Genomic DNA, 17624 nt, shown 5'->3' on the forward strand with positions numbered 1-17624 from the left:
AGCTATTGCTAGATAGTAGTAGTTTCCAAATCCACACATGAATTTTGGGGATGGAATTCTGACTGCATCTTTATTTTCCCTCTACCTTCAAATTCCATTTCTGGGACTCAAGTAAATCTATGTTTTTAACAAGCTATCTATAACAAACATCCATGTGGATGTTTTCTAGATGCTCTGAGCTTCATTAATTACTCCAGCAGCGTCATCATTGCTCAAAATGTCGTAGGGGTCCTTTACCTAGGTGGGTCTTCAGGTACTGAAGAACATTTCTCTGACTGCTCTTTATGGTGGCCAATCATTTTTTGGAACTTGGATATGTCCTTGGAGGGGGAGGGGAAATGACTAACAAATTTTTTAGAGATAAGATTGGGAAAAAAATGGCTGATGATAAAGTTGAAGAATGCTGAAGGTCTCTTAATTGAGGTGACTATAGAACAGTGAAAGGAGCCAGTGTTGTGTCGAGAACTTTAAAGTCATAGGACTAGCCTGACTTGATTTTCTTATCTCTCTGTTTTTTAATCTTCACCCGAGGATACTTTTGCATTTATCTTTAGATAGAGTGGGAAGGAGAGAGGGAGGAAGAGAGTGAGAGAAATATTAATGTGAGAGAGACACATTGAGTGGCTGCCACCCACACGACCCCATCTGGGGCTGGGGACAAACTGCAACTGAGGTACATGCCCTTAGCAGGAACTGAACCCAGGACTCTCTGGTCCGCAGGCCAACGCTCTAACTGCTGAGCCAAACCTGCTAGGGCTCATTTCTTAAACTGAGAACATATGCCCACCCTGTATGATTGTTATGAGGGATAAGTAGAGTCTCAGTGCCTGGTTTGTAGTTGGCTTCACATGTGATAGATAATTCCCTCTTATTGTTTATAAATGTAGATCTGAAAATAATTTTGAAAAAGAATTCTAACATTGTTTTTAAGTAATGGCCTCAGTGTCCAGATAGACAGCTTGTTTCTTGAGAGTACTTATTTAAAAAACCGCACTTAATTGGGCAAATGGTTTACTTATTTTTTTAAAGGAAAAGAAAAAACGTCTGTATAATTCTGAGTAGAAGCAACTGAACAAATGTTTTGTTTTTTTTTTGTTTTGTTTTTGTTTTTGTTTTGTTTTGTTTTTATCCTCACCCGAGGACATTTTTCCATTTTTTGTTCAGGTAGAGTGGGAGGGAGAGAGAGGAACAGAGAGAGAGAGAGAAACATCGATGTGAAAGGAACACATCGAGTGGCTGCCACCCGCACAACCGACCAGGGCCGGGGACAAACTGCAACCAAGGTACGCGCCCTTAGTGGGAACCGAACCCGGGTCTCTCAGGACCGCAGGCCGACGCTCTAACCGCTGAGCCAAACCGGCCAGGGCCAAATGTTTTGTTTTTCATTTTATTGAAAACTAATTTTTTTTAAGAGCAATTTCAGGTTCATTGAAAAATGAGAGGAAGGTACAGAGATTTCCCAAATACACTCTGCTCCAACACATGCGTAACCTCTCCTATTATCAACATCATACAGCAAAATGGTACATTTGTTACAGTTGATGAGCCTGCATTGATACATGATAATCACCCAAAGTCCATAGTTACCTTAGCGTACACTCTTGGTGTTGTACATTCTTTGGGCTTGGACAATTATAACAATGTCTATCCATCATTATAATATCATACAGAGTATTTTCATTGTTCTAAAAATACTCTGTGTTCTCTGCCTATCCATCTTTTCCCCCCATCCCAACCCCTGGCAACCACTGATTTTTTTTTGCTTCCATAATTTTGCCATTTCCAGAATGTCACATAGTTGGAATCATATAGTATGTAGCATTTTCAAATTGGCTTCTTGAGTTTAATAATGTGCATCTAAGGTTACTGCATGTCTTTTCATGGCTTTATAATTCATTTCATTTTAGCACTGAACAGTATTCAGTTATCTAGATGTTGAAAAAATGTTTTCAGTCCAAAGAATATGCTGAAATTCAGCATTGAGTACTACAACCAAACTGGGAAACCAATGCTAGGTTTTAATTGAGGAGTAATGTGATATTAGTTCACTTAAGCATCTCTGAGCCTTACAGCTTCATTGTGTGGAGAATGAGATGTTTAGATTTGATCTGTTAAAAAAGAAATCTAGTTGGTTTGAAAGGTTGAATCTTAAAACAGTACAGATTATTTGGGCAGGACTAGTAATTTCTAGTTGGAAGATATCTCCCATTGTCATAGTATGGAAAGGAGGACCTTCGATTCCACATTGATCTCTTCAGAACACTTGCTCAGTAAAGCCATTACCATAAAAAGTTAAGAAGATGGCTTAATACATGTGCATATGAATATCTACGAATATGCTACAGGTAAGAATTCCATTTTATGGATGTTATTATTGCCCTAGACATTGTGGGTCAGTGGTTAGAGTGTCAACCTTCAAACCAAAGAATCGCAGGTTTAATTCTTGGTCACGAGCACGTACTTGGGTTGCAGGTTTGTTTGTTTTTTTTTTTTTTATCCTCACCCGAGGACATTTTTTTCCATTTTTTGCACAGAGTGGGAAGGAGAGAGAGGAAGAGAGAGAGAGAGAGAAACATCGACGTGAAAGGGACACATCGAGTGGCTGCCGCCCGCACGACCAACCAGGGCCGGGGACAAACTGCAACCGAGGTACATGCCCTTAGCGGGAACCGAACCTGGGTCTCTCCGGACCGTAGGCCGATGCTCTAACCGCTGAGCCAAACCGGCCAGGGCGGTTGCAGGTTTTGATCCCTGACCCTGGTGGTGGTGCTGTGGTGTGTGTGGGAGGCAGCCAATCAATGTGTCTTCTCATATCTCTCCCCCTTCCCCCTGCCCCTCTCTTTCCCTACCCCTCCCACCCTCCCTTCCACTGTCTCTGAGAAATCAGTGGAAAAAATATCTTTGGTGAAGATTAACCCTACCCCCCTCAAAAGAAGCTGTTGGTTGTATGTACATCATGCTTCTATTCCTTAATATGGCAATTTTATTAATGAAAATTATAAAGCATAAAGAGTGTATAATGAAGTTGGGAGTGTGATTTTGTAGTGAAACAATCCCCTTTTACGTTTATTTTTTGGTAACCCTCACCCGAGGATATTTTTCCATTGACTTTTAGAGAGAAAGGGAAGGAGGGAGGGAGTGAATGGAGGGCGGGGGGAGGGAGAGAGAGAGAGAGAGAGAGACATAATTGGCTGCCTGCAGCATGACCCCGACAGGGCCCTTTATCGAATCTGCAACCCAGGTACGCACCCTTGACTGGAATCGATCCTAGAACCCTTTGGTCTGTGGGCTGATTCTCTAACCCCTGACCCAAACCGTCCAGGGCTACTTTTCTTTTAAATATAATTCTAGTTATAAATTTTGTTCTTGGATTTGAAAGCGGTGAAATTGCACAGTAATGGAAGTAATTCTTTTGTAAAAGTATATCAGAGCGACTTCTCAGTTTAAAAGAAATGCATTTATTCTTGGCACGTGTAAGAATTTGTGTTAAATATGTAATCCTCTTGACTTTCTTTTTTTAAAAAAAATCATTTGTGCAGTTGTCCCTTAGTGTCCATGAGGGATTCCTCAGATGCTCAAGTCCTGTATATAAAATGGTGTAGTATTTGCATATAATTTATGCACATCATCTCTATACTACTTATAATAGCTAATACAATATGTTTAGTATAGATGCAACCATCATAGGCCTAACTATGTAGTATATGTCAGCAACCACGTAACATTTTTTCCCCCAAAATACTTTTGACCCATGGTTGGTTGAATACACAGATATGGAACTCACTGATAAGGAGGGCCAACTCTACTTTGTACCAACTAAAGCATTTGTTTTATGTCAGGGTTACTAGAAGAAATATTTATCTTTGCCCTTTCTGGCGTGGCTCTGTGGTTAGAGCTTGGGCCCATGCACGAGTCTTGGGTTTGACTTCCAGTCAAGGGGATGTACCTGGGTTGCAAGTTAGATCCCTGGCCTGTTCTGGGTGCCTTCAAGAGGCAACCAGTTAATGTGTGTTGTGTTGTGTTGTATTCTCTTCCCCCTCCCCCCCCCTCCCTTCTACTCTCTCTAAAAATAAACGGAGTAAATATCCTTGGGTGTGGGTTAACCAAAATAAAAAAGAAATATATACTGTATATTATGAGAAAAGTCATAACCAAGTTGGAACCTCTGGTAGTTGGGAATGAATGTGTGATATGAAAAGAAAAAAAAAAACATACCGTGAATTGTATTTCCCGATGGAAGAATCTTGTCTGGCATATTTCAAGTCCAAGATAATTTGAATATAAAATCATATTTTAGTTTTGTTTCTATTTAAATTGAAGAATTTTATTTGGTGTCTCATGCAGCTTCCATAAATATACTATATGCCTTTTTTGCCCCCAAAATGTGGTTGCCTCATTGAATAATTAGGCGTATAATCAATGAGAGTTAATCTAATTAGGCTGTTAAGATGTTTGTTAACTACACCCATAACTTTGGGACAAGTTCTTTTAGTTGCTGATTATAGATGTGAATTATTCTTTAAAAAATTATTTATAGCCATGGCAGTTTGACTCAGCAGTTGGAGCGTCAACCTGCAGACTGATGGATTGCTGGTTTGATTCCAGGTCAGGGTCACATACCTGGGTTGCAAGTTCGATCCCCAGCCCTGGTCAGGATTGTGTGGGAGGTAACCTATGAATGTTCTCTCTGCCTCTCCCTGCCTCTCCCTCCTTCCCCTCCTCCCTTTCACTCTATCTGGAAATCAATGGGAAAATATCCTTGGGTGAGGATTAACAAAAAAAGAAATTAATATATAGCTTTTTGAAAAGCAGGCCGTGGCTGGTTTGGCTCAGCTAGAGTGCTGGCCCGCGGGCCAGAGAGTCCTGGGTTCGGTTTCTGCTAAGGGCACATACCTCGGTTTGCAGTTTGTCCCTGCTCGATGTGTCTCTTGCATCGATGTTTCTCTTTCTCTCTCCTTCCTTCTTTCTCTCCCACTATATCTGAAGATAAATGAGAAAATGTCCTTGGGTGAGGATAAAAAAAATAAAATAAAAAAGAAAAGTAGCCCTGGCCAGTTTGGCTCAGCGGTTGGAGCGTCGGCCTGTGGTACAGAGAGACCCGGGTTTGGTTCCCGCTAAGGGCACATACCTTGGTTGCAGTTTGTCCCCGGCCCTGGTTGGTCATGCGGGTGGCAGCCACTTGATGTGTCCCTTCGCGTCGATGTTTCTCTCTCTCTCTCTTCCTCTCTCTCCCTCCCGCTCTACCTGAACAAAAAATGGAAAAAAAATGTCCTCGGGTGAGGATAAAAAACAAAAAAAAAAACAACAAAAAAAAGCAAAGCAAAGCAAATGCCCTTGGCAAACACATCTGTTTAAAAAAATTTTTTTTTCCTTTATTGATTTTTAGAGAGGAAGGGAGAGGGAGACAGAGATAGAAACATGGATGAGAGAGAACATTGATTGGCTGCTCCTGCATGCCCTCTACTGGGAATTTGGCCCACAACCTGGGCATGTGCCCTGAACCAGTGACCTCTTGATGCATGGGTGGGCGCTCAACCACTGAGCCACACCGGCCGGGCTGGCAAACAACATTTGTAAAGTCATGTAATGTCTAGTGTATTTGGATTTTCCATTGTGTTGAAATTTTACTGTATGTTCTCATCTATCATTTTTGACTGTTCTCAGAAGGCATTCACAGGTTCTTCCTTTGGGTTTTCCTAATGTATAATATAAAAAGAACCATAAGTTGGAACCATGAGTTAAGGTCTTTTCTTAATTGTGTTACATCTTTCTGGTAAGTGCTTTTCTAAGTCTATAGCTATAAAATTTTTTATATGTGTGTTTTAGCTTTCTATCTCAGAATATGATTAAAATTTTAATAGATGGGTTAAAAATTAGTTTTTCATTGTGTATTGTTTAACTTTTTTAAAAGTCAGACCAGCAAGTTTGAATGTTACACAGCTCAGTTTCTGGTACTGTAATGGATCAGCTCAACTGAGCTCTGAACTAGTTTAATGAAATCAGATAATAATATATTCTCAAGAGAATTAACATCTGAAATGTAGTTACATAATTATGGCATCAGTAGGAATGAATAACAATTCAATCATTTTTTTTTTTAGAGCTTAATTTTTTCATGTCATTTGTATTGTATATATATTGAATTTTCTTACATGACTTTCCTTTCCCTTTTCCACAGTGCTCTGGGATCCTGGGAAATTTATGATTAGATGAGAGACTAAATTGCTATTCTCCAGATCATATTTGTTTCTCTTTTATTTAATTTCATTTGGTATATTTTGTTATTTGCAGAAAGATTACTCTTAAAGTAGATGAGGACATAAGAGGAATTGTATAGACTACTTTCTTTTGGATGTTGCTGAACCCCTGGATATTTTTGCTGCCAGTAACTTAACACTCAAAAGTGGCTTAAATAAATGCCTTTCTACTATGTAGAGAAGAACCAGTTTTTGTTTTTTGTTTAATTTTAATTCATTACAGAGTTACATTTTGTAAAATACAATAAAAATGTGGGAATATAAAATTGCTATGAGTTTCTGAATGCTTGTTCTTAATTTCTGTACTTATCTCATTGTGGACTGGTAATACACACTTTGCAGACTGGCAGCAGTCCATGGACCACCGTTTGATTAGCACAGGCTTACCCCATACAGACATTTATTATTTCACTTAATAAGAGGTTTGGGGCCCTGGCCAGTTTGGCTCAGTGGTTAGAGCGTTGGCCCACGGACCAGAGAGTCCTGTGTTCAGTTCCCGCTAGGGGCATGTACCTCAGTTGCACTTCGTCCCTGGCCCCGGTTGGGGTCGTGTGGGTGGCAGCCAGTCTCTCTCACATGGATGTTTCTCTCTCTCTTTTCCTCACTCCCTTCTTCCCGTTCTATCTGAAGATAAATGCAAACATGTCTTCCGGTGAGGATTTAAAAAAAAGGAAAAGAAGTCTGGGGTCAGTTTCCAGGGTGGGTTCAGCAGCTCTGCAATTTGCTTGTCCTTCCCATTGTGGTTATAAAAATGGCTCTAGTACCTCTAAATATCCCCCTTAATATTAGCACACATGAAGTAGGAAGGAAGGAGAAGGAGAAAATGGAGACTTCTGCTTTGTCTTCTATAAGGGAATAAAACTTTTCTTAGAACTCTTGTGCCACCTCCAGAAACTTCCTTTTACATTTCATTGGCCAGAACTGAGTTTCATAGACACAGCTATATCAGTTGTTGGCAGAGAGGATCAATGAATGCCATACTGGCTTAGATCAATCTTTATTTCTACCCTGGTGCTGTGCCTGGGATCACCAGAAGAAGATGGGAATTTAATGAGTGAAGAGTAAGGAGGAATAGTGTCTGTGTTACCAGTAGTAGTTGCCACAGTGAGATGGGAGGTCAGCTTGAGAAGCACTGAGTTTAGTAACATTTCTTTTGTTATAGTTAAGAAAGGAAGAGGAAGGTTAGAAGGAAAAAATGCCTTTGAGACCCATTGTCTTTGATATTGGACTGTGGGTCCCTTGCTGAGTCTAGTACTTGTCATTGGGCATTGCTACTTTATAATAGTTGCAGCCTTAGCTTGGTAGCTCAGTTGGTTAGAGCGTCGTCCTGACACATGAAGGTTGTGGGTTCGATCCTTCAATTCCTTGTCTGGGCACATATAAGACGCAACCAGTGAATGCATGAATAAGTGGAATAGCAAATCGATGTCTGTCTCTCTCTTCCCCCCACCCCCTCTCTAAAATCAGTCGAATAAATTGAAAAATAAATAAAAAATACAATAGTTGCCTACTGGCTCAAGTGTATTTGATGTGAACCATGATTTAGTAACCAGCCAGACTTAAAAAAGTAGAAAATACAACCTTTATTGTATAATATATTTTATTCAAATGGATGTTTCCTTTTTAGAAGCTGGAAAGTATATATTTTAAACAGTGATTGATTTTTTTTCTCATTACTTTCGTAGCTGTGTTTGAAAAGTGAAATGATTTGGCATGTTTAGACATGTTCCATCCATCATCTTTAGGGTACTTCTCATAATACTTCATTTGAACAACTAGGCCTTATAGTTTGTTATGTTACTGCTTGTATTTAATACTCAATCTTAGTTTTATATGGGATGAAAACAGGAATTAAAAAAGAAAATGTAGCTTCTATGTGTAGTTGCTCATAATAACAAGAATCACTTTAGTTACTTCTGTATTCTTAACCTAGCTGACAACACATGTAAGCATTGCTTTGCTGGTATAAGTCTGTAATAAATAATTTTCAATGAGAAATTTGCACATGTGCATTTATAAATCCTTTCCCAATTAACAGTTGTTTAATAAATATGTGTTTTAAGTTTTAAACACCTCATTTTGCATCCCTAGGAGTACTTACTGTTACTAAATTTGAGATATTTATATGAGTGATCCCTGATGGCAGATATTTGGACTTTTGGGTCTCCATAGAGAAGGAGTGCAGGTTGAATGGAAGACCATTAGCCTGAAAGCCAGGAGCCTTTGACTTTGTTATTGACTACCTGTGTGGTATGAAGAAGGCACAGTTGCCTTACCTACTCTATTATTCTATCTTGTTGGGTTGTATGGAATGAATTAAACTATGAATACCCTAAAAGATTTCACAGATGTGGTTGACGTATTATTTTCATTAATAGTAAGTTTTGTGGAGTAACTCCATAGTAAAAGGTACCCAAAGCACCAGAAGTGTGACAACCAACACCATAAGATTAGTTTAATTTTTGCTAATTCACAAAGCAACATTGCTTTACCAGTTTACTTCATTTTGAAATAAGTACAGTCTGCCCGCCCGGTGTGGTTCAGTGGTTGAGCATCGAACCATGCACCAAGAGGTTGCTGGTTCGATTCCTGGTCAGGGCACGTACCCAGGTTGTGGGCCAAATCCCCAGTGGGGAGCATCCAGGAGACTGCCAGTCGATGTTCTCGTTCATTGATGTTTATGTCTCTCCTCCTGTCTCTCAAATAAATAAATAAAATAAAATATGTTTTTTTTATCCTCACCCGAGGACATTTTTTCCATTTTTTGTTCAGATGAAGTGGGAGGGAGAGAGAGGAAGAGAGAGAGAGAGAGAAACATCAATGTGAAAGGGACACATCGAGTGGCTGCCACCCACACGACCCAAATATATATTTTGTTGTGATAGTTATTTCACCTCACAACAAAATATATATTTTTCTCAAGTACACATGGGACATTTCCAGGATATATGCTAGGTGGTCAAACAAACCCCAGTACATTTCAAAGAATAGAACCTATTGTACATCTGAAACTAAAGCAGACTACTACTGAATGTAAACTGTAATTGAAATACTAATTTAAAAAGGAATAGAGCCCTGGCCGGTTTGGCTCAGCGGTTAGAGCGTCAGCCTGCGGTCCAGAGAGACCCGGGTTCGATTCCCGCTAAGGGCACGTACCTCGGTTGCAGTTTGTCCCCGGCCCTGGTTGCTCGTGCGGGTGGCAGCCACTCGGTGTGTTCCTTTCACGTCGATGTTCCTCTCTCTCTCTGTTCCTCTCTCTCCCTCCCACTCTACCTGAACAAAAAATGGAGAAATGTCCTCAGGTGAGGATAAAAAAAAAAAGGAATAGAAATAATATAACTTATCCTATCACTGGAATGCCATCAGGAAGGAATAGCAGCAAGAATTTTGGAAAACTTACCAATACGTGAAAATTAAACACCACATTCATAAATAAACGGTGGATCAAAGAAGAAATCAGAAAATGCTTTGGGATGAATGAAAATGAAGACACAACATATCAAAATGTATGGAATGTAGCTTATGTAATACTTACAGGGAAATTTATAGCTGTAAGTGCCTATACTAAAAAAGTAAGAGACAGAGGGAAAAGAAGAGCAAATTAAATCTAAAGCAAACAGAAAGAGGGAAATAATAAGGATTAGAGTAGTAATTATAACAGAGATAATAGAAAAAAAACAGGAAATTAATGAAACCAACAGCTAGTTCTTTGAAAATATCATCAAAATTTACATTTACCTAAAGATTAATAATGAAATAATATCAGTTTTCCACAAACTCTTTAAAAAAAGAAAGACTAGAGGGAGCACTTCCCAATTCATTTTTATGAAGCTGATATTACCCAGATATCAAAACCAGAAAATGATATCACAAGAAAACCACATACCAGTCTCTCTCTCTGTTTTTCAAAATATGTTTCTATTGATTGTTTTAGAGAGAGGAAGGGAGAGAGAGAAACACTAGTGTGAAAGAGAAACATCAAATGGCTGCCTTGTGCATGCCCCCTACTGGGGATCAAGCCTGAAACCTGGGCATGTGCCCTGACTGGGAATTGAACTGAAACCTCTCAATCCATGGGATGACTCTCAATCCACTGATCCACACTGGCTGGGCCTAATATCTCTTTTGAATTTGGATGTAAAAATCCTCAACTAAATACTAGTAACATATAAAAAGAATTACACATCATGACCAAGTGGGATTATTTCAGGTGTGCATTAATTGATTTAACATCTGAAAATAATTAATGTAATAATGTATCGATAGAGTAAAACAAAAATCACATGATCATTTCAATATACTTGGAAAAAAGATTTGATAAAATCCAACACTCTTTCATGATAAAAATATTCAACAAACTAGGAATACAAAGAGACTTCCTTAACCCCAAAGGCATTTAGGTATAGCTTTTTATTGTGTTGTTTTATTTTTATTTATCTCTACCCCACTTCAGGTTTAGTTAACATATATATTTTTTGAAATCCTCACCTGAGGGTATGTTTTTATTGATTTTTAGAGAGAGAAAGGGGGAGAGAGAGAGAGAAACGTTGTGAAAGAGAAACATTTAAAAAAATATTGTTGAAAGTATTACAGATGTTCCCCTTTTCCCCCCATTGACCCCTTTCTTCCCACTCCCACTGTCCTCTTGTCTTCCCCATACTATTGTCTATGTCCATTGGTTATGCATGTATGCATATAAGTTCTTTGATTTATTTCTTCCCACCCCACCCCCATCCCTCTTTCCTCTGAAGTTTCTCAGTCTGTTTCCTACTTCCATGTCTCTGGATCTATTTTGATTGTCAGCTTATTTTGTTTTATTGTGTTATTTTATTTTATTTTATTTTTTTGTGGTATGTGCCCCTAGCGGGAACTCTCTGGTCCGCAGGCCGACGCTCAACCGCTGAGCCAAACTGGCCAGGGCTTTATTGTGTTATTTTTAATGGTTACTTTTATCTTTGTCTATGACAATCTGCCTTAAAGTGATATACTAATATATGGTAGAAGGACCTTCTGTTTATTTCTTGAACTTTGTTATTGTTGTCATATACTTTTATTTCTCGATTTTTTAATAAAGTCGATACTACATTGTTATTTTTGCTTTAGAAAATCTTCTAAATAGAGATGGATAATTAGTCATTATTTTTATGTACTTTCTTTGTTTAGGTCTTTATTTCTGTTTGATGTCATTTTCTTACTCCTTGAAATACTGACCTTTTTAAAGTGTGTGTAGTGTATGTCTGCTGGTATGGCAATCCTTCAACTTTTGCATGTATGAAAAGGTCTATTTCTCCTTCATTTTTGAAATGTATTTTTACTGGGTATAGAATTCTAGGTTGACAGTGTTTTCTTACAGTGCTCTAGATATTACTGTACTGCCTTTTAGTTTGCATTGTTTCCATTGCAAATTTGTTGTTATATTTAATCTTCTTTCCCCCTTAATGTCTGTTTTTTTCCTGGTTGCTTTTAAGATTTTGTTTTTATCACTGATTTTTTTTTTTTAAACATTTAAAAAAATTTTTTTCTTTATTGATTTTAGAGAGAAGAAGGGAGAGAGAGACAGAAATAGAAACTTTGATGGGAGAGAACATTGGTTGGCCGCCTCCTGCATGCCCCCCACTGGGGATTGAGCCCACAACCTGGGCATGAGCCCTGACTGGAAATTGAACTGGTGACCCCTTGGTGCATGGGTTGACACTCAACCACTGAGCCACACTGGCTGGGAGTGTTTTTAAGCAATTATATTATGATATACCTTGGTGTAGTTTTCTTTATATTTTTTGAGCTTGGGTTTGTTGAGCTTTTTAGATCAATGGGCATTTAATTTCAATGAAATTTTAAATGTTTCTGCTATTTCTTTAAATATATTTTGTCTTTCTTTTTCCCTTTCAGTGACTCTAGTTACACTCTTGAAGTTTTCTCACTCATACCTTTTAAAAAAAAAATGGATTGTGAGAGAGAGAGCGACACATTGATTTGTTGTACTAATTTATATATTCATTAGTTGCTTCTTGTATGTGCCCTGACCAGAGATCAAACCTGCAACCTTGGCATATCGACATGATGCTCAAACCATCTGAACTACCTGGCCAGCGCTCACTCCTCACTCACCTTTTTTTTTTCCCTTCAGTTTTTCCTGTTTTCATTTTGAATATTTATTATTGCTAAGTATTTAAGTTCATTTATCTTTTTTTCAAAAGTGTCTACTCTGCTGTTAATTCTGTCCAGTATATTTTTCATCTCAGACAGTGTAGTTTGCATCTCTAAGAGTACAATTTGATTCTTTTTTACATCTTCTAAGTCTCTACTTATTTCACGCTGTACCTGTTGTTCCCTCCAGTCCTTTCTGGTGTTTTTCCCCTCATTTTTCACATGTACATATTGATACGTACTCAGCTAAATATCAAAGAGGACCTTCTGCAGATCTCCAGAGTTCTCTGTCTGTGCAGTTTAGCTCTCTCTTCTCCTGTAATTGTCTTGAAAACTTTAGCTGCCTTGGCTCTCTTAGATTCTCATGCACTGAGCTGTAGCCTGGATGCACTGTCTTCTCTCAGTAAAATGGAGACATTAGAAACTCACTTTGTTTACTCTCTCAGTGATCAGTATCTTGAGATTCTTTGTTTCATATACTTGTTTATTTTTGTTTGAGGTGGGAGGATAAATCTGGTTGTTATTCTGTCTTGGTCAAAAGTAGATGGTCTTTATTTTTTGTATGTTTTTTGTGTGTGAAATTAAATATATGTAACGTACATGCAGAAATTGTACACCACTGATGTGTACATCTCATTGAACTATCACAAAATTCTTGTGTAACTACTGCCCAGAACACAAAATAGAACATTGTCTGTATCCCAGAAGTCTATTTTGTGTTCCTTTTCAAGTCTGATTTCTTTTGGTCAATACTGTGTTAGGGGATATATCTACATTGTTTATTGTCTTTTTCTCATTGATTTGTAGTTCTTTTATACATTCTGAATATTAGCACTAAATTGTGTGTGCTACAGATAGTTTCTCTTAATCAGTGGTTTACTTTTTTACTTTGTATTTTTCAATGAAGAGATAGTCTTAATTTTAATGTATTTCAGTGTAGTAATTTTTTTTTTTTTTTTTTGGTTAATCCTCATTTGAGGCTGTCCTCCTGGGGTTGGGGATAAAACCTGCAACCCAGGCATATGTCTTTGACTGGAAATCAACCTGTGGCCTTTCAGTCCTGGGACGGACACACTAACTGCTGAGCCAAACTGGCCAGGGCATATTTTCATTCTTTTAAGTTTAGTTAATCTGATGAGTGATATGTCATTGAGATGTGTGTGTGTGTGTGTCTTATGATTTTTTTTTTTTTGAGGTGGCATGAATACTTTCATTATCCAAAAGTGTTCTTATCTATTTAATTTAGAAGTATATTTGGATTTTAGTTGTACATAGAAATTAGTACTTGAAATAAGCACCACTTAGAGATTGATCTAATTTTAATCCTTATGCCTAATAGACATCAAAGATGCTCATTTTCTTTGTGTATTTTAAGTAAAATTTTTTTACAGTTCTATTTTATAGTTGTCCCTTCTATATTTTGAAAAAACAATATTCACATGGTAAAAAATTGAATAGTTCCAAATAATGTACAGTGAAAAGTGAATCTTTTCACTCCAGTTCACAGTTACTTTACCCTGTGGCAATCTTTTATCAGGGTATTTGGGTGGTGAGTATACTGTGCTTAATATATACATCTAAACAATACATATTTGGTGCCCTGGCTGGTTTTGCTCAGCGGTTAGAGCATCGGCCTGTGGACCAGAGAGACCCGGGTTCGGTTCCCACTAAGGACATGTACTTCGGTTGCAGTTTGTCCCCAGCCCTAGTTGGGGTTGTGTGGGTGGCAGCTAGGCAGCCAGTCAATATGTCTCTCTCACATCGATGTTTCTCTCTCTCTCTTCCTCCCTCTCTATCTGAAATGCACAAATGTCCTGGGGTGAGGATAAAACAAAACAAAAAAACAATACATATTTGGGTATGTATTATACATACTATTCAGCTTCCTTTGATGTGTCTTACAGATTGTCCCATATCAGCATGCATAGAATTATATCATTCTTTTTGCTTACTTTATTTAATTAGTCTATTTTGATGGACATTCAGATTTTTGCCAGTCTTGTTTTAATTATTATTTATTTAGTCATTTAACTCTTTTTTTTAATCCTCACCCGAGGACATTTTTCCATTTTTTGTTCAGGTAGAGTGGGAGGGAGAGAGAGGAACAGAGAGAGAGAGAGAGAGGAACATCGACGTGAAAGGAACACATCGAGTGGCTGCTACCCGCACAACCGACCAGGGCCGGGGACAAACTGCAACCGAGGTACATGCCCTTAGCGGGAAATGAACCCGGGTCTCTCAGGACCACAGGCCGACGCTCTAACCGGTGAGCCAAACTGGCCAGGGCATAGTTATTTAACTCTTTGAAACAGTGTTGGAGAAAGCCTTGTGATACACATCTTTTTGCCTGGGTGAAAATTTCTTCCCATCCTTAATGTTTTTATTTATAATGTGTTTATAATTTCTTCTTGGGAGGGGGGGTCATAGCAAACTACCCTTTTAGTGCTCCTGAGACTGAATATTACCATTTGAAATTTCACTCTCTTAGGTAGACTTGCAGAAGACATCTCATCAAGAAAATCTCAGGAGAAAAATAATCGTACAAGTAGTGCTTAACTAGACTTTCTTTTATGTAGAAAGTGAATGTAAAATTTATAATCTCACACAATGGGCAATATTGAGCATTAGCAATTTTAGTTACTTTTAAACTGATTTGGCCTCCTAAGTAAAGTGTGCTATTTTTATAGTACCCCCCCCTTTGGAAAAACTTAGTGTTTTGTAAAGAATAGATAACTTACTTGTTACTAGTGTTTGTAATGGAGGTTAATTAACTCATTCAACAAATACTTGTTAAGGGGCCCATTAACTTCCATGTAGTATTCCACACTTTAGGAATATAGCAGTGAACAGAGTTCTTCATAGGGCTTTTATTCTTGTTGCTGGTGGGGTGGAACAGGAATAAAATAATCATATATAATAGTAAATACTAACTGTATAATGATAAGCTCATTGTTGATCATGCTAGTGAGAAAAATAAAGCGTGCAGGCAGGCTAGGGAGTGCTGATATTTGGCGGATAAGGAGATGTATGTATTTATTTATTTTTTATCCTCACCCGAGGATACTTTTGCTTCTATCCTCAGATAGAGCAGGAGGTAGAGAAGGAGGAAGAGAGAGAGAGAAACATCGATGTGAGAGGGACACTCTCACATCGAGTGGTTGCCACCCACAGGGCCCAACCAGGGCTGAGGACAAACTGCAACTGAGGTACGTGCCCTTAGTGGGAACTGACCCGGGACTCTCTGGTCCGTGGGCCGATGCTCTAACCGCTGAGCAAAACCGGCCAGGGCAACGGGATGTATTTTTAAAATAGGATGTACTTCAGGGAAAGATCTACCAGAAACTGGTAATAGTGGTTCCTTCTAAAAGGGGGAACTGGGTGTCTGGTAGTCAGCGGTAGGAATGAGAGAAACTTTCACTAAATACTCGTTATTAATAATGCCTTTTGAATTTTCTGTGGTGATACATTTATAAGAATATATTTAATTGTTAGAGGCTACTGTGGTGTTAGAGGTGAGGGGGGCGTGTTCACCTCTCATTTTGGTCTTTTTGCTGTGGCCAGGGCTTTTTATTTTCCTTCTTATACCATATTAAGGCAAAACATTTCCTGAGAAAGTAAGGGGGTTTTGAGTGGCAAATGGATCAAAGGAGATGAAAGCTATTGTTGTATCTGGTAAAAACCGTTTGGTGTTATTTTAATTCATTAACAAATCTGTGTTTATCTTTTTTTAAAATATGTGTTTATTGTTTTCTTTTTGATTTTTGTTTTTTTTTTTAGAGAAAGGCACTTTCCCTGCCTTTGGGGTTGAGCCCACATCCTGGGCATGTACTCTGACCAGGAATTGAACTGGCAACCTTTCAGTGCATGGGATGATGCCCAACCAACTGAGCCACACTGGCCAGGGCAAAAGTTTTCTTTCTTTCTTTTATTTTTAATCACCCGAGGATATTTTTCCATTGATTTTGAGATAGAGTGGAAAGGAGGGAGGGAGAGAAGGGGCACAGGAGAGAAAGAAACACTGATGTGAGAGGGACACTTTGACTGGTTGCCTCAGGCATGACCCCAACCAGGGCTGGGGATTGAACCACAACAGAGGTATTTGACCTTGATTGGAATCAAACCTGAGACTCTTTGGTCCACGGGTTGACATTCCAGCTGCTGAGCCAAACCGGCCAGGGCAAAAGTTTTCATTTTTATTTATACAATTTTTTTTCTTTATTGATTTTTTTAGAGAGGAAGGGAGAGGGAGAGAAAGATAGAAACATTGATTAAAGAGAACAGTAATTGGCCGCCTCCTGCATGCCCCCCCCCCCCCCCCCACTGGGGATTTGGCCCAAAACCTGGACATGTGCCCTGACCAGGAATTGAAGTGGCGACCTCTTGGTGCGTGGGTGGATGCTCAACCACTGAGCCACAGCAGCCAGGAAGTTTTCATTTTTAAAAGGATGCTTTGAACACCAATCTCCACAAAATTTTAGAGGGTCTTTATTTGTACAAAATAAGAATCTTTAGTCTTAGAAAACCATTCTTCTGTTATAATTCCCTTATTTATTGGATAGAGTTGTATCAGAATTAGAATTACTTGTAGAATTGAAAAACCTTATAATTTAAAGTGTAAATATTTAAGCTCTTAAGTTAGATTCAATAACAAGAAACAAAATACTGGATTAGTTTATTTTATTTTTATTTGAAGTTTTCAGACTAATGGAACATTTTCCAGATATTGAATAAAATTGTTAGTTTATCACTAATGTACCAATCTTCTAGATTGGTACAGTGTTTTCTGTGAACTTTGTCATTCAGGGCCTGATCGTCATTTTCTTAATTTTCTAAATTGCCCTTAAGGTTTCTCCTATCTAGTATATAACCTTTATTGCTACCTAGCTTTTACCTATAGCACTTACTCCCTTTAACTAGTAGATTAAGAGGGAACTGAGAGTAGGATTTTAGCATTAAAATTCACAGTAGGTTAGTATTAGTCTATGGTTCTTGAGTAGGAAGGATAAAAGGAGGTTTAACAACTGAGAATTAAAAGTCATCCATTGATTTTAATATCAATGATAGTATACTCTAGTATTATGAATAATATAACTAGGTAGAACTGATGAAAAAGTTTTTAAACTTGCTTTTGATTCATAAAAGATATGCTTACTTTTAAGAAGTTGCTTTCCATAAATAAGTTGGAACCTGTGCTCTGTACCTTGCATGTTGCTAGCTGCT

General features: G+C 38.3%; 1 protein-coding gene across 3 annotated transcripts in view; it reads left to right on the plus strand.

The window, feature by feature from the left end:
- ZFAND3 (zinc finger AN1-type containing 3) overlaps positions 1–17624 on the plus strand; it is a 401645-nt gene that overhangs the window by 77968 nt on the left and 306053 nt on the right. The gene's annotated exons all lie outside the window — the stretch shown is intronic.

This window comes from Molossus molossus, unplaced genomic scaffold (assembly GCF_014108415.1).
Source record: "Molossus molossus isolate mMolMol1 unplaced genomic scaffold, mMolMol1.p scaffold_m16_p_8, whole genome shotgun sequence".
NCBI classification, from domain to species: Eukaryota; Metazoa; Chordata; class Mammalia; order Chiroptera; family Molossidae; genus Molossus; species Molossus molossus.